Source organism: Theropithecus gelada, chromosome 3 (assembly GCF_003255815.1).
Source record: "Theropithecus gelada isolate Dixy chromosome 3, Tgel_1.0, whole genome shotgun sequence".
Classification (NCBI taxonomy): Eukaryota; Metazoa; Chordata; class Mammalia; order Primates; family Cercopithecidae; genus Theropithecus; species Theropithecus gelada.
Window position 1 is genome coordinate 106,835,750 of NC_037670.1, and position 22,687 is coordinate 106,858,436.

The 22,687-nt window shown below is 39.9% G+C and overlaps 1 protein-coding gene across 1 annotated transcript in view; it reads right to left on the reverse strand.

The window, feature by feature from the left end:
- SDHAF3 (succinate dehydrogenase complex assembly factor 3) overlaps positions 1–22,687 on the reverse strand; it is an 88,875-nt gene that overhangs the window by 49,927 nt on the left and 16,261 nt on the right. The gene's annotated exons all lie outside the window — the stretch shown is intronic.

Below are 22,687 nucleotides of genomic sequence, written 5' to 3' on the forward strand. Positions count from 1 at the left end.
TAACATTAACAGGAGTTTGGAAGAAGTTGATTCTAACTCTCATGGATGACTGAAAAGCTTGAGAATTCAGTGGAGTAAGTAACTGCAGATGTGGTGGAAACAGTAAGAGAACTCTAGTTCAGAAATGAAACCTGAAGATGTGACTGACTTGCTCTAATCTCATTATAAAAGCTGGATGGATGAGTTCTCTCTTATGGATGAGCAAAGAAAGTGATTTCTTGAAATGGAATTTACTCCTGGCAAGGATGCCATGAACAGTGTTGAAATGACAACAGAGGATTTAGAATATTACATAAACTTAATTGATAAAGCAGCAACAGGACTTGAGGGGACAGACTTCAATTTTGAAAAAAATGACTACTGTGCATAAAAAGGCATCAAACAGCAATGCATACTACAGATAAATCTTTCCTGAGAGTGTCGATTAATGCAGCATACTTTATTGTGCTCTTATTTTAACAAATTGCCACAGCTACCCCTAAACTTCAGCAACCAACCCTCTCATCATTCAGCAGCCATCAACACTGAGGCAAGATTCTTGATCAGTAAAAATATTATGACTTGCTGACAATCATTAGCATTTTGAGCAATATTTTTAAATTAAGGCATGTATATTGTATTTTAAGACATAATGCTATGATACACTTAGAAGATAATAGTGTAAACATAACTTTTATATGCACTGGGAAACCAAAAAATCCACACGACTCATTTTATTGCAATATTCGCTTTTTACCACAGTATCTCCAAGGTATACACGTGCAGTTTGCTTCTACTACAGTGGTTTTGCCATTTAGTATATAGTACAAATCTGCAACTATTTATTGTTTGGCAATGCTTTTTATTTTGCAACGAACCCTTCTGGCACCAGTAAGCTTTTAAAAAAAAGTGTTATCTTGAGTGAAAAACTGAAATTTTTTCATTTCTCAAAACCAGTTAATAATAAACATGTAACATGGAGACTACTGCAATCTCACTGACTAAATGTAAATCAAAAGACACCAATCAGCCAGGCACGGTGGCTCACACCTGTAATCCCAGCACTTTGGGTAGACAAAGTGGAAGAATCGCTTGAGCCCAGGAGTTCAAGACCAAAGCCTGGGTAACATAGTGAGACCCCTGTCTCTACAAAAAAAATAGAAAAATAATAGCCAGGTGTGATGGCACACGCCTGTAGTCCCAGCTACTCAGGAGGCGCAGGTGGGAGGATTAGTTTGGCCTGGGAAGTCAAGGCTGCAGTGAGCCAAAATCATGCTACTGCACTGTAGCCTGGGAGACAGAGTGAGACCCTGTTTCAGAAAAAAAAAAAAAAAAAAAAAAAAGACACAAATCTACTGATTGTGCATCAGAATCTACTTTTTAAATTACTGTACATGGAGACAACAGGTATAGCTACAGATAACATGTATTTACATATTACACTGAGAAGCACAATTTTTTCATTTAGATCAAATCACTAATCATCTAACTTAATTTCACTCATTTTCATTCTAGGTTATCTTATGCACATATAAAAAGTAAAGCAATAGTTGTTAGACTGTTAACAAAAGAACTACTTTGCAAAACGTTGAATGCTGTTAGCTTTGTATCAGTGATACTAGATGCTTCAAATGGAAAAACCAGTTAAATTAAATCTAGGAACAGGCTGAATTCTTTATCAAATTCATGGAGTCAAAGTAAAACTATTGGTGACTATTTCTTTATTTTATTTTTTTTAAGAGTCAGGGTCATGCTCTTTCACCCAGGCTGGAGTACAGTAGGGCAATCATAGCTGGCTGCAGCCTCAAACTCCTGGGCTCAAGCAATCCTCTAGCCTCGGCATCCTGGGCAGCTGGGCCTACAGGCATGAGGTGTCATGCCTGGCTAATTTTTAAAACACTGTTGTAGAGACAAGGTCTCTCACTTTGTTGCCCAGACTGGTCTCCATCTCCTGGCTTCAAGTGGTCCTCCGGCTTCAGCCTCCCAAAGTGCTGGGATTATAGTTGCAAGCCACTGTGCCCGGCTGGAAATTCATTCTTAAAGGTGAAACATCTGATGTTATCATGAGTGTTATTGTAAATTCAGTTTTTAAAAAGTTCAGCAGTGGCTCACATCTGTAATCCCAGCACTTTGAAGAGGCTGAGGTGGGTGGATCACCTGGGGTCCAGAATTTGGGACCAGCTTGACAACATGGTTAAACCCCGTCTCTACAAAAATTATCTGGGCATGGTGGCATGCGCCTCTAATCCCAGCTACTTGGGAGGCTGAGTAAGAGAATTGCTTGAACCTGGGAGTGAGAGAGGTTGCCGTGAGCCTGCACTCCAGTCTGGGAGGCACAGCAAGACTCTGTCTCAAAACACATAAAAATAGATTAAATAAATAAATAAATAAATAAATAAATAAATAAATAAACAAACAAATAGTTCACCACTGAAGATAAGATTATTTTTTACAGTGATAACACATTTTGGTGGAGCAGAGTGCTAAGGTAAGAAACAATGTTCTTATTAGAGTCTTTGAGAGGAATGTACACGCAATTAGTGGCGCGTACACAATTTATAACCATGCCCAAACTGTGACATTCTAATAATCTAAATAGAATCTGCTGTCAAATTGACACTTGGCTAAAAATCTGTATTTATACAGTAAGAGTAATATATAAAATTTTTGTGACAAGATTGCTATTGAGCACAAGCACTTCCCTATGGCAGCATAAGCTTTCCTTTTGGGCTGCCTATCACATAGATTTTAGAAATACTAGAGCCTTTTCAGAACTAACTTGTAAATCAACCTAAGTATCCTACAATGATGCTGAAATTTCTTATAAACTAGTTACCTAGATTTTGGTTGCATTTTGTTCAAATCAGTAGGAATTATTTAATCAAAGTACTGGACAAATAAAGAAACAAAAAGCTTAAGCTTTTAACAAAGTATTTTTGAAAATAAAGCTTAGGCCGGGCGCGCTGGCTCATGCCTGTAATCTCAGGACTTTGGGAGGCCGAGCTGGATGGATCACGAGGGTCAGGAGTTTGAGACCACCCTGGCTAACACGGTGAAACCCGGTCTCTATTAAAAATACAAGAAATTAGCAGGGCACAGTGGCAGGCACCTGTAGTCCCAACTACTCGGGAGGCTGAGGCAGGAGAATGGTGTGAACCTGGGAGGCGGAGCTTGCAGTGAGCCAAGATCACGCTACTGCACTCCAGCCTGGGTGACAGAGCAAGATTCCGTCTCAAAAAAAAAAAAAACAAAGCTTATAACTAGAAGATAAATTTACTAAAAGAAGAAACAATGAATTATGAGAGCACAAATAACGTACTGTCCGGAGCTGCGCGCCCCGGCCATAGCAAATAATAATTAATGATTAAACGCCCCAGCTCTATTCCTTTCCACCTTCTACCTCCTCCCTAGATTTGTTGTTTCTCTTTTGTATCAATACCTCATAAAAGATGGCGCTCTTCCTGTTTTTTCTTCACCTGTTTTTCCCCCGCTTGGCGAAAATTGTTACTTTGTAGCGCAGGCAGCATCCTGCGCCAGGGAAAATTACCAACTGACAGCTGTAGGCGCAACATGACCTCCGACCAGAGAAACCAATACCTACCTAGCCACACCCTCCGTGATGAGATCATCTCTGCCTCTGACCCAACCCCTTCCCCTCCAAGTGTATATAAGGCATTGCATTACCGCCATTAAACGAGACTTGATCAGAGCACTGTCTTGTCTCCATTTCTCGTGTCTCTTGTCCCCCAAATTCCCACTCCCTCCTCCAGGGCCTGCTTCGACGATCCCGCGGGCCGGGATACGTGGCGCCCGAACAGGGACCTGGAAACGAGGGACTCCGTGAGGAAGAGGACGCCAAAGGACGGTCGACCGCTAACCCAGACAAAAGGAGTAAAACTCTTCCGATCACTGCGGGAACCTGCCGCGTCTGAATCGAAGGTAAGTGGCGCGTCCGAAATGGGACAAGAATTAAGTCAGCATCAGATCTATGTAGGACAATTAAAAGAGGCTTTAAAGATACGAGGAGTAAAGGTTAAAGGTAATGATTTGTTTAAGTTTTTTGATTTTGTAAAAGACACTTGCCCTTGGTTCCCACAGGAAGGAACTATTGATATTAAAAGATGGCGTAGAGTAGGGGATTGTTTTCAGGACTATTATAATACTTTTGGGCCAGAAAAAATTCCTGTGACCGCCTTCTCTCATTGGAACCTCATTAGAGATTTAATAGATAAGAAGGAGGCCGATCCACAAGTCATGGCTGCGGTCGCTCAGACAGAGCATATTTTAAAGGTTAGCTCCCGCTCTAACCTCGCAAAGCCTCCGCAAGATACGGAGGAGGATCTCATTTCCCTCGAAAGTGATCATGAGGAAATTAAGTCTCCTTCAGTAACAGATAAAGAAATGCCACACGAAAACAAACCAAAAAAATACCCAATTTTACAGATGCTTCAAAAAGAGGAGGAAATTAATAAGCCTAATCAATCAGACGTAAATTGGGATGATTTAGAGGAAGAGGCAGCTAAATATCACAACCCTGATCTGCCTCCCTTTACTTCATACCCGCCCCCATATAATAAGACATATAATGAGGCTTCTGCGCCCATTGTTATGGCAGCAATAGATCCCAAAGAAGAATTAAAACAAAAAAATTGCTCAACTAGAAGAGCAAATTAAACTTGAAGAGTTACATCAATCATTGATAATTAGGCTCCAAAAGCTAAAAACAGGAAATGAAAAAATACCCAACTCAGACGCTATGGAGGGTTCCTTGCGCCCACCTCAGCGGCCTGGACAACATGTTCCAAGAGGGGGGTTGGTTGCTAGCCGACGTAGAGAAGACTCCTCCCCCAAAGACGTTTTTCCGGTCACTGAAACCATAGATGAACAGGGACAGGCTTGGAGACATCATACTGGGTTTGACTTTACTATTATAAAAGAGTTAAAGACTGCTGCCTCTCAGTATGGGGCTACTGCTCCATATACTCTTGCTATAGTAGAATCTGTAGCCGATAATTGGCTCACTCCTACAGACTGGAATACCTTAGTTAGGGCAGTTCTTTCTGGGGGAGACCACTTAATTTGGAAGTCAGAGTTCTTTGAAAATTGTAGAGATACAGCTAAAAGAAATCAACAGGCAGGAAACGGTTGGGATTTTGATATGTTAACTGGTTCAGGTAATTATGCAGACACCCAGACCCAAATGCAATATGATCCTGGATTGTTCTCACAAATCCAGGCTGCTGCTACAAAAGCCTGGAGAAAACTTACCGTTAAAGGAGATCCAGGGGCCTCACTCACAGCGGTTAAACAAGGACCCGATGAGCCATTTTCAGACTTTGTGCATAGACTTATGACCACGGCAGGTAGAATTTTTGGAAATGCAGAAACGGGTGTAGATTATGTTAAACAGTTAGCTTATGAAAACACTAACCCCGCCTGCCAAGCGGCAATCAGACCTTATCGAAAGAAAACAGATTTAACAGGATACATTCGCCTTTGTTCAGATATTGGGCCCTCATATCAACAAGGCCTAGCAATGGCTGCCACCTTTAGCGGCCAAACAGTAAGAGACTTCCTCATTAACAAAAGTAAAGATAAAGGAGGATGTTTTAGATGCGGTAAAAAGGGACACTTTGCAAAGGATTGCTATGAAAACCAAAATAAAAATCCAGAAGCAAAAATTCCAGGCCTTTGCCCAAGGTGTAAAAGAGGAAGGCACTGGGCAAACGAATGTAAATCTAAAACTGACAGTCAGGGAAATCCTTTATCTCCCAGGCAGGGAAACGGGATGAGGGGCCAGCCCCAGGCCCCGAAACAAGCATATGGGGCAGTCAGCTTTGTTCCAGCCAGCAACAGCAATCCATTTCAAAGCTTAGTAGAGCAACCCCAGGAAGTACAGGACTGGACCTCAGTTCCACCTCCCACACAGTACTAACACCTGAAATGGGACCACAAACCTTAAATACTGGAATATATGGACCCTTACCACCTAACACTTTTGGGCTACTTTTAGGAAGAAGTAGTGTCACCATGAGAGGCTTACAAGTCCTCCCTGGAGTTATCGATAATGATTATGAAGGGGAAATTAAAGTCATGGCCAGAGCTATTAACAACATTATTACTGTCCCTCAAGGAGTTAGAATAGCTCAGTTAATCCTACTACCTTTGGTTAAGACAGATAATAATATCCAACACTCTAATAGAAATATAAAAGGTTTCGGATCATCAGATATATATTGGGTGCAACCAATTACAAATCAAAAACCCTCTCTAACCTTATGGTTAGACGGGAAGGCATTCACTGGGCTAATAGACACAGGGGCCGATGTAACTATCATTAAACAGGAAGATTAGCCCTCTCATTGGCCTACCACAGAGACTTTAACTCACTTGAGAGGAATTGGGCAAAGCAGTAATCCTAAACAAAGTTCTAAATACCTAACATGGACAGATAAAGAAAGCAATTCAGGCCTCATTAAGCCATTTGTCATCCCTTACCTACCTGTTAACCTTTGGGGGCGAGATCTGCTCTCTCAAATGAAAATTATAATGTGTAGTCCAAATGATATAGTTACTGCACAAATGTTAACTCAAGGATACACCCCTGGTAAAGGTCTTGGAAAAGGAGAAAACGGTATTCCACAGCCTATACTGGTTTCAGGACAACTTGATAAAAAGGGGTTTGGAAATTTTTAGCTCAGGTCACTGACATACCTGCACCCCAAAGGTGCACTGACCCCATTACTTGGAAGTCAGATGAGCCCGTTTGGGTTGATCAGTGACCTTTACTCAATGATAAATTAAGTGCCGCCCAACAGTTAGTGCAGGAACAACTGGAAGCAGGACATATTGTAGAAAGTAATTCTCCTTGGAATACACCTATTTTTGTTATTAAAAAGAAGTCTGGTAAATGGAGACTCTTACAAGATTTAAGAGCAGTAAATATCACTATGGTCCTTATGGGTGCCTTACAACCAGGATTGCCTTCACCGGTTGCGATTCCTCAAAAATATTTTAAAATCATTATTGATCTTAAAGATTGCTTTTTTACAATTCCCCTTCACCCTGCTGACCAAAAAAGATTTGCCTTTAGTCTTCCATCTACAAATTTTAAGCAACCAATGAAGCGCTATCAATGGAAAGTCTTACCTCAGGGTATGGCCAATAGTCCTACCTTGTGTCAAAAATATGTAGCTGCTGCTATAGAGCCAGTCAGAAAAACATGGACACAAATGTATATTATACATTATATGGATGATATTTTAATAGCAGGAGAAATTGGCGAACAAGTCTTACAGTGTTTTGCCCAACTCAAACAAGAGTTAACAGCAGCCGGACTACAAATAGCCCCAGAAAAGGTACAATTACAAGATCCATACACCTATCTTGGTTTCCAAATTAATGGACCCAAAATCATTAATCAAAAGGCCGTTATACGTCGTGATCATTTAAAAACTTTAAATGATTTCCAAAAATTACTGGGAGACATAAATTGGCTTCGGCCGTATTTAAAGCTCACTACAGTAGAGTTAAAACCTCTTTTCGATATATTAAAAGGAGACTCTAATCCAAAATCTCCCAGGTCCATTACCAAAGAAGCATTAATAGCACTCCAACAGGTAGAGCATGCCGTTGCAACACAATTTGTTACCAGTATTGATTATTCTCAGCCATTAATATTCATTATTTTTAACACAACAATAACCCCTACTGGTTTATTCTGGCAGAACAATCCCATTATGTGGGTACACCTGCCCTCCTCCCCTAAAAAGGTTTTGTTGCCTTATTATGATGCCATAGCTGATCTAATTATCTTGGGAAGAGAAAACAGTAGAAAATACTTTGGAATAGAACCCTCTACCATTATACAGCCCTACACTCAATCACACATCCACTGGCTGTTACAAAATACGGAAGCCTGGCCAATTGCTTGCGCTTCTTACACTGGCACAATTGACAACCATTACCCACCTAACAAACTCATTCAATTTTGCAAACTTCATGCGTTTGTGTTTCCCCATATTACCAGTAAAGAACCTCTCAATGACGCATTACTAATTTTCACTGATGGATCTTCCACAGGGCTTGCCGCTTACACCTACAATGATGTAATCGTTAAGTTCCAGACCACTTATACATCAGCTCAGCTGGTCGAATTGCAAGCTATAATTGCAGCATTATCAGCTTTTCCTTGTCAGCCACTTAACATTTACACAGATAGCGCCTACCTGGCTCATTCAATACCCCTCTTAGAGACCGTGCCTCAAATTAAACATATTTCAGACACAGCTAACCTATTTTTACAATGTCAACAACTTATTCAAAAAAGGACTACTCCCTTTTTTCTTGGGCATATCAGAGCACATTCAGGATTACCGGGACCTTTAACACAAGGTAACGCAACAGCCGACACGGCAACAAAAACCATAGCCACAGTCACTACAGACAATTTGCAACAAGCACAAAAAGCACATGCCTTACATCATTTAAACGCCCAAACCTTAAGACTTATGTTTATTTTTATTTATTTATTTTTTTTTTTTTGAGACGGAGTCTCGCTCTGTTGCCCAGGCAGGAGTGCAGTGGCGCAATCTCGGCTCACTGCAAGCTCCGCCTCCCGGGTTCACGCCATTCTCCTGCCTCAGCCTCCCAAGTAGCTGGGACTACAGGCGCCTGCCACTGCGCCCGGCTAATTTTTTTCTATTTTTTAGTAGAGACGGGGTTTCACCGTGTTAGCCAGGATGGTCTCGATCTCCTGACCTTGTGATCCTCCCACCTCGGCCTCCCAAAGTGCTGGGATTACAGGCGTGAGCCACCACGCCCGGCCAAGACTTATGTTTAAACTTACTAGAGAACAAGCTCGACAAATAGTTAAACAATGCGCCAACTGCATAATGTATTTACCTGTTCCTCATCTGGGAGTTAACCCCCGAGGACTCATCCCCAACGAAATTTGGCAAATGGACGTTACTCACCACTCAAAATTCGGTCAATTAAAATATATCCATGTATACATAGACACCTATAGTGGGTTCATTATTGCAACTCTCCAAACAGGAGAGGCCACCAAACATGTCATAGCTCATTTATTACACTGCTTTGCTATCTTAGGAATACCCAAACAAATCAAAACAGATAATGGCCCTGGTTATATAGCCAAAGCCTTTTTACAATTCTGTAATACCCTACAAATTAAACATACCACAGGCATTCCCTACAATCCCCAAGGACAAGGTATAGTAGAAAGAGCCCATCTGTCATTAAAAACTGTTATCACAAAATTAAAAGGGGGGAGCTGGTACCCCGTGAAGGGTACCCCCAGAAACATACTCAATCATACCCTGTTTATCCTTAATTTTTTAAATTTGGACAGTCATGGAAAATCGGCTGCCGACCGTTTCTGGCATCCTGAATCTCAAAAACAGTTCGCAATGGTAAAATGGAAAGATCCACTTGATAATTCATGGCATGGCCCCGATCCAGTTTTAATTTGGGGAAGAGGCTCAGTATGCATCTTCTCACAAAAAAAAATGATGCAGCCAGATGGCTGCCTGAAAGATTAGTAAGACAAATAAATCATAACCATTGTCAGTCCAGGGAAGATAAATCTCCCTGAGAAGTTTCTTCCTTTTTGTTTTTCAGAAAATGAAGCCTAAAATGAGATTCCTTTGGAAAATAATCGCTCTATATAGCATAGTGACAGTCTATGCAAGTTTTGGTGACCCTCGTAAAGCAAGAGGATTACTACGAAAACAATACGGCCAGCCTTGTGACTGCAGAGGGGGACAAATATCTGAATCTCCGTCAGACAGAATCACCCAGGTGACTTGCTCGGGCAAGACAGCTTACCTAATGCCAAACCAGTTATGGAAATGTAAGTCTACCCCAAGAGACACCTCGCCTAGCGGGCCGCTCCTAGAATGCCCTTGTAGTTCTTTTCAATCTTCTATACATAGTTCCTGTTATACCTCCTATCAACAATGCAAATCAGGCAATAAGACATACTATACGGCCACGTTACTAAAAACACAAACTGGAGGTACCAATGACGTACAAGTATTAGGATCCACTAATAAACTTGTACAATCTCCTTGTAACGGCCAAAAAGGAAAGCCTGTTTGTTGGAGCACTACCGCTCCCATTCACATTTCTGATGGAGGCGGCCCATTAGATATTGCAAGAATTAAAACCGTCCAAAAAAAAAATTAGAAAAGATTCATAAAGCTCTATATCCTGAACTTCAATATCACCCCTTAGCCCTGCCTGAGCTTAGAGATAATTTTAGGCTCGATGCTCAAACTTTTGATATCCTCAATGCTACTTACAATTTACTTCAAATGTCCAATACAAGCCTAGCCCACGATTGTTGGCTTTGTCTTAAAATGGGCCCCCCTATTCCTCTAGCTATACCTAACCTTTTGTCGTCCTATGTCAATTACTCAAATGAATCCTTGGTAAATAATTCCTGTCCTATTATTTCTCCCCTCTTAGTTCAACCGATGACATTTTCTAATTCCTCTTGTCTCTTTTCACCGTCATATAATAACACGAAAGAAATTGATCTAGGCTATGTTGTGTTTGACAACTGTGCCTCCATAATCAATGCCACTAACCCTTTGTGTGCTGTAAATGGCTCGGTTTTCGTCTGTGGAAACAACATGGCATATACTTATCTACCTACAAATTGGGCAGGGCTTTGTGTTCTGGCCACTCTTCTCCCCGACACTGATATCATCCCTGGAGATGAACCTATCCCCATCCCTGCCATCGAACATTTTATTTATAGACCAAAACGAGCCATACAATTTATTCCCTTGTTGGCCGGACTAGGAATCACCACTGCTTTTACTACAGGAGCCACAGGCCTAGGAGTCTCACTAACCCAATATACCAAATTATCCAATCAATTAATTTCAGATGTACAGACTTTATCCAGTACTATACAAGATTTACAAGATCAAGTAGATTCATTAGCAGAAGTGGTTCTCCAAAATAGAAGAGGTCTAGATTTGCTAACGGCAGAACAGGGAGGGATCTGTTTGGCTTTACAGGAAAAGTGCTGTTTTTACGCCAACAAATCCGGAATCGTCAGAGATAAGATAAAAACGTTACAAGAAGAACTAGAAAAGCGCAGAAAAGGCCTGGCCGCCAATCCCTTGTGGACTGGACTCGATGGACTTCTCCCCTATCTCCTGCCATTCCTTGGTCCTTTACTTACTCTTCTACTCTTTCTCACTCTCGGGCCTATAATCCTTAATAAGCTTATGGCGTTTGTTAGACAACAAATCGAGGCCTTCCAGGCCAAGCCTATACAGGTCCATTATCATCGCCTTGAGATGACGGAAAATGGTGAGTCTTATTTACCTTAATAAGACCACCTCCCCTGTGTGCTGAACTGGACAGTCAATGACGGGTAAGAGGACACTATCCCCATCGGAGCCTAAGACAGGAGGGCCGCCCTTGCTGCTGCCTTATCCCATGACGGGCCTAGAAGATGGGGATGAGATGACCCAACCTAAGACAGGCGCAGTTCCCGAGGGGTCATTTCTTATCATAAAATAATAAAAAGGGGGACCTGTCCGGAGCTGCGCGCCCCGGCCATAGCAAATAATAATTAATGATTAAACGCCCGAGCTCTATTCCTTTCCACCTTCTACCTCCTCCCTAGATTTGTTGTTTCTCTTTTGTATCAATACCTCATAAAAGATGGCGCTCTTCCTGTTTTTTCTTCACCTGTTTTTCCCCCGCGCCGCGAAAATTGTTACTTTGTAGCGCAGGCACCATCCTGCGCCCGGGAAAATTACCAACTGACAGCGCAGGCGCAACATGACGTCCGACCAGAGAAACCAATACCTACCTAGCCACACCCTCCGCGATGAGATCATCTCCGCCTCTGGCCCAACCCCTTCCCCTCCAAGTGTATATAAGGCATTGCATTACCGCCATTAAACGAGACTTGATCAGAGCACTGTCTTGTCTCCATTTCTCGTGTCTCTTGTCCCCCAAATTCCCACTCCCTCCTCCAGGGCCTGCTTCGACGATCCCGCGGGCCAGGATAACGTACAAGATCTAATTTTGAAATTCTATAACTGCGTCTCTATCTCAACTTCAGAAAACAATCTTTGGAAGGAACTCCTAGTTATAACTGCATATACTTATATTCATACCCAAATAGAAGAAAATTAAAAAGGCCTATGATTTTGAAGCATGTGAATTTGGCAAAACGTTTACAATAATCCTAAATACAGATAATTTATCTGACAAGTTTTATCTTACAGAAATATCTGTCAAAGAAAACTAATCTAAATGGACACAAAAAGAGTACCTATTGGCTGGGCGTGGTGGCTCATGCCCGTAATCCGAGCACTTTGGGAGGCTGAGGTGGGCAGATCACGAGGTCAAGAGATCAAGACCATCCTGGCTAACACGGTGAAACCCCGTTTCTGCTAAAAATATAAAACATTAGCCAGGTGTGAGAATGGCGTGAACCCAGGAGGTGGAGTTTGCAGTGAGCCCAGATCATGCCTCTGTACTTTGGCCTGGGCGACAGAGTGAGACTCCGTCTCAAAAAAACAAAAAGGTACCTATTAAAATCTTTGGGTTTAAATATTTATAATTTAAACGCAAAAAAAATATTGTTTTGAGAATATCCTCCATTGGGCAACATTTGCCCTGAGTTTCTTTGGTATCCCAGTATCTATAGCAGAATAGTTTTCTCTATTAATCATAAAATGTAACTTCAAAAAAGATATCAGGCAATTAAAAACAATTAGCTAAAACCAAATTGCAAAATCTATATTCTTCAAAGAAAAAAAGTGACACTGTATTATAGACAGGAACAGAGAGAAAGTACATAAATATGTCTCAAGAACAATTATTTTCTTTATGTTCTTTTTGTAACATTCATACAATCATAATAAAAAGTGTTTTGCCTTGAAGTATACAAATGTTTTATATTTTGAAAAATTTTGAGAAGTTATAAAGAACTTTTCATAATTCTAACAACATAATATAATTTATATGTCAATAAATACACATTTCAAAAATGTATGTATATGATTTTAGTGCTTCTTTTACTCTCAGAAGTGTCCCAGTTTTGACAACAAATTATACAACCAAACTAATAATAGACAGGCCAAAACATCAGCACATTTAAAAAGGCCAGACTATTACTGGCCAAAAATAAAAAATGTCATGTTATCTCTTTGCTTTTTAAACTAAATTATTTGGCATCTAGTGTTCGAAAGTAGGGGAAAAAAATAAATTTAAAAAAAAAAAGGCCTACTTAAGTTTTCACAAAATTTCTAAATCTCTACTTTTATCTTTTCCAGGTCATCAATGATATAATTCATAATTTCACAATTAATCTGAAAACTATAAAGCTGCATTTTCCTTAAAATTTTTATTATAAATATATTTTGTTGTAGTAAGAACCACAAAAATTTACTTAAAAACAGTCATGTGTTTGATGGCTATCTGCCTTCCAAGATTGGGAAATCCCAAAAACAAAGATTCTCTCTCTGTTGGGGTTTTGAACTACTACGAATCATCAGGCTACAGAGCAGGATCTGAAACATGGAAGGCATTTAATAAACATTTATTGAATGAAATAATTTCTTCAATTAAGACAAAGAAAATTTAAGAGAACACGTGACAGCGACAGGGAAAGGAAGCAAGATTCAAAATGGTAATGAGACCATTTTGTGGTCATTCAAAATTCTAGGTAAGTTAACACAAGAGAACGTATGTTGAACCAATTCCTTAATTTCTAAAATAAAGTCAAATAAAATTTCACATGTTGGGTTTCATATATTCATCTATAACTGGTAAATAAATGCCTTCAATATCCCCTAAACTTACTAAGAAAAAAACCAAACCAATTATTTAAACACTATTCAGTGATTATCCATGAAGCTTTTAGAAATGGATTAACATTGTATATAGTAGAAAAAATATTTACTCCCTTTTAAAATTAGTTAAAACATATATAAAATATTTAAAGTGGCAACAAATCTATATCAGACAATTCAAATATGAAATGCACTAGTTAGAATGTAGAAAGACAAATACTACTTCAGATAAAATTTAAATGTAATTTGGTTACGCCTTCTCAGACATAAGTATCTTCTGCCATCATGTGGAAATTTCTGAAATTACATGTATATACACACAAAATTAATTTTATCAAGCTCCTAGAACTGACAAAGGAATTCAGCCAAGTTTCCAGATACTAGATTAATGTACACAAATCAGTAGCTCTTCAATACACCAATAGCAACCAAGCAGAGAATCAAATCAAGAACTCAACTCCTTTTACAACAGTTGCAAAAAAAAATAAAATACTTAGGAATATACCTAACCAAGGAGTTGAAAGACCTCTACAAGGAAAACTACAAAACACTGCTGAAAGAAATCACAGATCACACAAACAAATGGAAACACACATTCCATGCACATGGATGGGTAACATCAATATTTTGAAAATGACCATACTGCCAAAAGCAATCTACAAATTCAATGCAATCCCCATCAAAACATCAGCATCATTCTTCACAGAATTACAAAAAACAATTCTAAAATCCACATGAAACCAAAGAAGAGCCCACAAAGCCAAAGTAAACTAAGCAAAAAGAACAAATCTGGAGACATCACGCTACCTGATTTCAAACTATAAGACAATAGTCACCAAAACAGCATGACACTGGTATAAAAATAGGCACACAGACCAACGGAACAGAATAGGGAACCCAGAAATAAACCTAAATACTTACAGCCAACTGATCTTTGACAAAGCAAACAAAAAAGTAAAGTGGGGAAAGGACAACCTTTTCAACAAACGGTGCTAGAATAATTGGCTAGCCACATGTAAGAGAATGAAACTGGATCCTCATCTCTCGCATAATATAAAAATCAACTCAAGATGGATCAAGGATTTAAACCTAAGACCTGAAACTAGAAAAATTCTTGAAGATAACACTGGAAAAACCTTTCTAGACATTGGCTTCGGCAAGGATTTCATGACCAAGAACCCAAAACCAAATGCAGTAAGAACAAAGATAAATAGCTGGGACTGAATTAAACTATAGAGAAAAGGACAGTCAGCAGAGTAAACAGACAACACACAGAGTGGGAGAAAATCTTCCCAATCTGTACATCTGACAAAGGACTAATAATCAGAATCAACAATGAACTCAAACAAATCAGTAAGAAAAAACAAACGATCCCATCAAAAAGTGGGCAAAGAACGTAAGTAGAAAATTCTCTAAAGAAGAAATACAAAAGGCCAATGAACGTATGAAAAAACACTCAACATCACTAATGATCAAGGAAATGCAAATCAAAACCACAATGTGATACCGTCTTGCTCCTGCAGGAATGGCCATAATAAAAAATAAATAAAAAAATAATAGATGTTGGCGTGGATGTGGTGATCAGGGGACACTTCTACACTGCTAGTGGGAATGTAAACCAATACAGCCACTATGAAAAACAGTGTGGAGATTCCTTAAAGAACTAAAAGTCGAACTACCATTTGATCCAGCAATCCCACTACTGGGTACCTACCCAGAGGAAAAGATAATCTTTTTCATTATTTGAAGAAGATACTTGCACACGCATGTTTATAGCAGCACAATTCACAATTGCAAAATCGTGGAACCAACCCAAATGCCCATCAATCAATGAGTGGATAAAGAGTGTATACACACACACACACGCACACACAGTGGAACACTTCTCAGCCCTAAAAAGGAATGAATTAACAGCATTTGCAGTGACCTGGATGAGACTGGAGACTATCATTCCAAGTGACGTAACTCACGAATGGAAAACCAAATATTGTATGTTCTCACTGATATGTGGGAGCTAAGCTGTGAGGTTGCAAAGGCATAAGAATGATACAATGGACTTTGGGGAACTTGCAGGAAAGAGTGGGAGGGGGGTGAGGGATAAAAGACTACAAATATGGTGCAGTGTATACTGCTCGGGTGATGGGTGGACCAAAATGTGACAAATCACCACTAAAGAACTTACTCATGTAATCAAATACCACCTGTATATCAATAACTTATGGAAAAAGAAAAAAAAAGTATCAGACTAGGATATTAGTTTACCCTAACAGTCTCTAATATTTGAAAAGATTAATCCAGTTTTTAAACAAAGTAAATATTCTTAGAAGAATTTAAGAAGGGGCCGGGAGCAGTGGCTGATGCCTGTAATCCCAGCACTTTGGGAGGCGGAGGTGGGTGGATCACTTGAGGTCAGGAGTTCAAGACCAGCCTGGTCAACATGGTGAAACCCTCTTTCTACTAAAAATACAAAAATTAGCCAGATGTGGTGGTGTGCGCCTGTAATCCCAGCTACTCAGGAGACTGAGGTGGGACAATCGCTTGAACCCAGGAGGGAGAGTTTGCAGCAGTGAGCCAAGATCACGCCACTGCACTCCAGCCTGGGCGACAGAGTGAGACTCTGCCAAAAAAAAAAAAAGAATTTAAGAAGAAAATAATCCTGAAAAGTTGTTCCTTCTTCCTGAGAGAAGATAGTGGTGTTCATTTGTACCTTAAGGAAATTGCATGCAGATACTCCATTTCATTTTCTTTCTAAGACTCAGCAGTTATGACTCTTCTAGGTCTTTTCCACTTCAAGATCTTAAATTCCTTAAATACTCTCCTTTTCTCTCCCCTACTTTAGGCACTTAAAACACTACATTAAATGGGAAAAGAAAAGGAGTATTAAGCTACTTTAACTTGTCCTGAATAATTAGAAACTAGAGACGCTTGATACTAGTTTTATAAAGACAAAAAGCTTATTAATAGCCAAATAGCAAAAAAAAAAAAAAAAAGGTAAAAACTGAACCAGTTATGCATACGATCATATGCCTAACGGGTTGACAGTATTATCTACATAGAGACATGAATTAAAGCGCTTGGAATAAGCCTAATACCCTAAATTCTCATATATTCATAAAATACAATTTCAGAATTTAACACTTTGTTTAAATTATTAATCTTTATAAACACTACAATTCGGGTCAGGCGCAGTGGCTCACGCCTGTAATCCTAGCACTTTGGGAGGTCGAGGTAGGTGGATCACGAGGTCAGGAGCTTGAGACCAGCCTGGCCAATATAGTGAAACAGTGTCTCTACTAAAAATACAAAAAATTAGCCAGGCGTGGTGATATGTGCCTGTAATCCCAGCTACTCAGGAGGCTGAGGCAGGAGAATCACTTGAACTTGGGAGGCAGAGGTTGGAGTGAGCCGAGATAGTGCCACTGCACTTCAGCCCAGGCAATAGTGCAAGAATTCTCTCCCAAAAAAAAAAAAAAAAAAAAGACTACAGTTCACACATTTGATTGCTCAACTTTTTATCCAGCTGTGGTAATTAGCATATTTGGTCTTTGTCAAAAAATAATCACTCATTTTTCTTTTGGTGGGAAAAAGACTTACTGAACACCTATTATAACATACTACTCTCCCAGCAATTTTACAAAGATAAGTAGAACATTGTTTGTGTCCTCAATGAACTTACCATCAACTAGTGGCAAAAAGGGGTACATAAGTAACTATAATATAATGTAGATAACATTAAGTACAAAAATAGACTAATCCCAGCACTTTGGGAGGCCGAGGTGGGCGGATCACGAGTGCAGGAGATCAAGACCGTCCTGGCTAACACGGTGAAATCACGTCTCTACTAAAAACACAAAAACTTAGCCAGGCATGGTGGCAGGCGCCTGTAGTCTCAGTTACTCGGGAGGCTGAGGCAGGAGAATGGCGTGAACCCGGGAGGCGCAGCTGGCAGTGAGCTGAGATTGCACCACTGCCCTCTAGCCTGGGTGACACAGCAAGACTCTGTCTCAAAAAAAAAAAAAAAAAAAGTACCAAAACAGAAAAATACAATTTGAGGGAAATTAAAAGACATAGAGATTTCTTTCCATTTGAAGAATTAATCAGTTAAGAATTGACAGCACCATATGAAGGTTGTTTTGAAAGACACTTTAGGGTTTGGCCATGCAGAGAAAGACAGTAAAACATTTCAGCCAAATGAACAGCCAGAGTCAAAACAACTTGAAGCCACTTTCAGAGAGCAATGCTCAGTTAAATGACTAGAACACAGAATTCATGACAAAGAACATTTAGATAAAGGTAGGAAAAATACATTCGGGCCAGATTTTGCAGTTTTGAATGTCACGTTAAAGAGAGGTCAATGGGAAAACACTGATCGGTTTTGACAAGGGTAATAAAATGATCAAAGTTGTACTTTATAAGGTGACAGTTAAAAGAGACTAAAGGCAAGATTATTTATGAAATAACTGCAAACATCCAGAGGTACTGACCACTGGAATGGAGATAACAGGTCAGAGTTCTGATACTGTAAAGGAAAACAGAATCAACAGGATTTGGCAACTAACAGCATACAGAAGGTAAGAAAGAAGAAAGACTTAGTTAAGAATAATAAAATTACAAAATTTGTTTTCAGAGCACTCTTATCTGGAATTCTTGTCTCCTTCCTGTCAACCTACTTCCTACCCCACATTGACAGCAGGAGGAGGCAGACAAATGCCTAGGCAGATAGGGGCAGGTCCACAGTGAAACCTTAATTTCAAACCAAAGAGTTTAAAGCCTAAAAGTCAAGCTATGAGTCTCAGATAAATCTACAGGCCAGACTGAGAACCTCTCTTTCTGTCTGGTGCCCTTTCCTCCGATTGATCCTTACCCTTCACCTATTTTACATATACCCACCCTTCCCTAATTGGCTTTTATACTGTCAGGCCTACCTTTGAGTGGTGCCTTTGTTTTAGCCTTTTTTGCATACTGACAAACCAATCAGCATACACTCCCCCATTCTGAGCCCATAAAAGCCCCAGACTCAGCCATATTTTGGAAATGCCCATCTCCAGGTGTGGGGGACTACCCACCTTCAGGTGGGGGACCACTCACTTTTAGTCCCCTCTCTGCTGAGACCTGTTCTGTTGTTCAACAAAACTCTTCTCTGCTCTTCTCACCCTTTGGTTGTCAGTGTAACCTCATTCTTCCTGGACACAGGACAAGAACTAAGGAACCACCGAACACAGGTAGGAAAAAGGCTGTAACACTGTGGCCTTCTGCCGGCACTGGGCAGCCACCCCATGCACTGGGAAGCAGCGGCAGGGTCGGGCCAGCCCCGGAGGCACTGGCAGAGCAGGGCAGTGGGACTGAATGAGCTGTAACACAGGCAGGCTGGGGAACACTTGGTCCAGACACAGGCTGAGTGTGGATCCTGTGGCAAGCACATGATCTGGGGCAGAGTGCAAGCCAGGAGTGGTCCAATGGGCCTAGTGGGTAGGCGCCTCCTGCAGCGAGCCTGGGCACAAGCGAGGACCAGATGCAGGTGTCGCTGGCCACAGAGGTCTCCAGCTGGCAAAGCAGCATGAAAAAAATACCGTGTCAACATTAAAGCTAAAATATCTAACATTTATTGAGCACTTACTATGTGTAAGGCACTGGGCAACTATTATGCATATACTATCTTATTTAATCCTTAACCTTAGAGGTAAGTACTGCTGCTATGCCCATTTTACTGATGAGGAAACCAAGGCTTAGAATGGTTAATCAAATTACCCAAGGTCACAGAGTAAGTGGCTAGATGTTAACCAGTGTCAGATAATTATTAAAAGTGTTAGTCATATTAAATTTAAAATGTAATCTCTCACATGGGTATACATATTTTTAAAATAAACTCAAAGATAAAATGATCTTCAAAAGCCAATGAGGGCTGGGCAGTGGTGGCTCATGCCCATAATCCTAGTACTTTGGGAGGCCAAGACAGGTGGATCACCTGAGGTGAGGAGTTCGAAACCAGCCTGGTCAACATTGTGAAACCCTATCTCTACTAAAAACACATAAAAAATTAGCCGGGTGTGGTGGCAGGCACCTGTAATCCCATCTACTCGGGAGGCTGAGGCAGGAGAATTGCTTAAACCTGGGAGGCGGATGTTGCAGTGAGCTGAGATTGCACCACTGCACTCCAGCCTGGGTAACAAAGAAAGACTCCGTTTAAAAAAAAAAAAAAAAAAGCCAGTGGGGCTTGGCACAGTGGCTCACACCTGTGATCCTGCACTTTGGGAGGCCAAGGCAGGTGGATCACTTGAGGTCAGGAGTTCGAGACTAGCCTGGCCAACACGGTGAAACCTACTAAAAACACAAAATTAGCTGGGTGTGGTGCCACTTGCCTGTAATCCCAGCTACTCGGGAAGCTGAGGCAGGAGAATTGCTCGGACACAGGAGACAGAGGTGAGCCAAGATGGCGCCACTGTACTCCAGCCTGGGCAACAAAACAAAACTCCATCTATTAAAAAAAAAAAAAAAAGCAAATGGAATGAGGGTATATGAAGGAATGGCAAGTGACATGGTAGATATATTGAATAGATAATCATAAATTCAATAGCTAAGAAAAAGATACTCTTTCCCTCTTGTACTTACACTCCAAATCATTGTCACACTGCCAAAAGACCAGCATTCACAACAATTATTCTTTAAGACACAATGGGTCTCACTCTCTCAAATATTGATATGTGGCAGGCTCATAAAGTCCTTAAAAATTCTGACTGTATTAATATCTATAACCCCTAAAAAAGAGTAGACATTGAATAACTGAGTAAACAACTGAACTCAGTTGGGCTGCTTCTGTCTAGTCCTCTCCGACATAGCGTGAAAACCCTCACACAGTTCAAGGCCTACATTTTGAATAATTTCTCCATGTCCTTGACTTGAACTTCATCCTGAAATCTCTGCTCCTGACCTGTTGTATCCTTTCTAGTTTTGAACTTAATAATGTCCTGTGCATTATCCTTGACTCTCAACTTGTTAAAGTCATGGACAAATATAGCTGGCCTGATTTATATTACAAGTGTTTCTCCTAGTTCCTAGAAAATTTCCAAGAGTTCCCTAACCCACAGACTCCCTTCTCAGTTATCAGGGAAAGGATTCAATTTCCACGGGCTCTAACAGAACCATGTTAGATCATGAAAGCGTTCTCCTTTGACTGACAATCTAAATCTAGTAGGCTATGCAGAGGATGTGACAGATGTAGACAAGTTCCCAATGTTCTCAGCTTCAGTTTGTATATACTTTCCCAAAGAAAGAATGTAATAAATAGTAGTGAGGCTCCCAGACAGCCCTGAAAAACAAACCACCACCACCAACAACAAAAAACCCTATATTTAAAGAAAACGTGCAGTTAAATATTACACAATAGGAATCACATTCTATTTTATATTTTCAGTATAAATCTACCATTTTATATTAAAGACTAGATCACTGTTTATGGCTAATTCAAGCATTCAAACTAAGAAGATGAATTATCATTACTATCTTCCAAGTATTAAGCAGAGCAATAAATTGCTGGGTATTAAACTATAGTAAGAAGTGAACAAACATTATATTTAAATGCACAATATACATCTACTTCTATAACTACAGACTAAGCTAAAGCAAAATAATTTCAGATTCCAGTTATGCTTTTAAAAGCGAAAAAAAATACTGAATAACTTTTTAAACTTTGCAAAACTTCACACTACCTGTTACTATTTAAGAAAATACAGTTTAAAAATGTACTGTAGTTCAATCTTACACAAACTCTTGCCACCACCTTAATTTAGGCTGTAAATATTTTGATAGCATTTTGTTAAAAAGAGTGGAACTAAAATAAAATAATATGGCAGGTCTTACTTTTTGAATGTACCAAATCTGAATTCTTCACATGAAACATAAATTTTCTTTTCAGATACATGCATCAAGATTTCTAGACATACCCTATTTAAAACAAATTTGATTTATGCAAATACAGGTTTACACAAAGAAACAAATTACAGGTTGATAATTCACTTTTCAAAAGGATTCACAAAAGAACTCTTTTAATTAGTAAGTTTGCCAATATACCTAAAAGTTATATTAAAAAAAAAAAAAAAAAAAACCGTTTATAAACAACTCTTCAGAAATACACTCAAGGGTATTAATTACAGTTAGTCATAAGAGCATCAAGCTTCAGAAACTCCTATCAGTCTTTGTCTCAATAGCTGGACAAATATGGCAGGTGAAACCAAATACATTAACTGAAAATGGCATAGAAATGCATATTTAAGATAGTCTCTGATAAATACATTTATATCTACCTAACAATCGTGAATCTACCAAATTCTTCCTTAAAAATATACACAGGGACTAGGCCAGGCAAGGTGGCTCACGCCTGTAATCCCAGCACTTTGGGAGGCCGAGGTGGGCGGATCATGAGGTCAGGAGATCGAGATCATCCTGGGTAACATGGTGAAACCCCATCTCTACTAAAAATACAAAAAATTAGCCGGGCGGGGTGGCGGGTGCCTGTAGTCCCAGCTACTCGGGAGGCTGAGGCAGGAGAATGTTATGAACCCAGGAGGCGGAGCTTGCTGTGAGCCGAGATTGAGCCACTGCACTCCAGTCTGAGCCACAGAGACTCCATCTCAAAAAAAATATACACACACACACACACATATATATATATATATACACACACACATACACACACACACATACAGGGACTAGCAAATAATGCAGTCAATATGACTAAAGGTGACCCCAGGAAACCAATGGGCTAAAAGTTACTTTCTCTTCTTTGTACAGGCCATAAGTACAAAAAGAAAAATCCAGAGATCCCCATTAGTGTTGCAGGTATTTTTTTTTTTTTTTTTTTT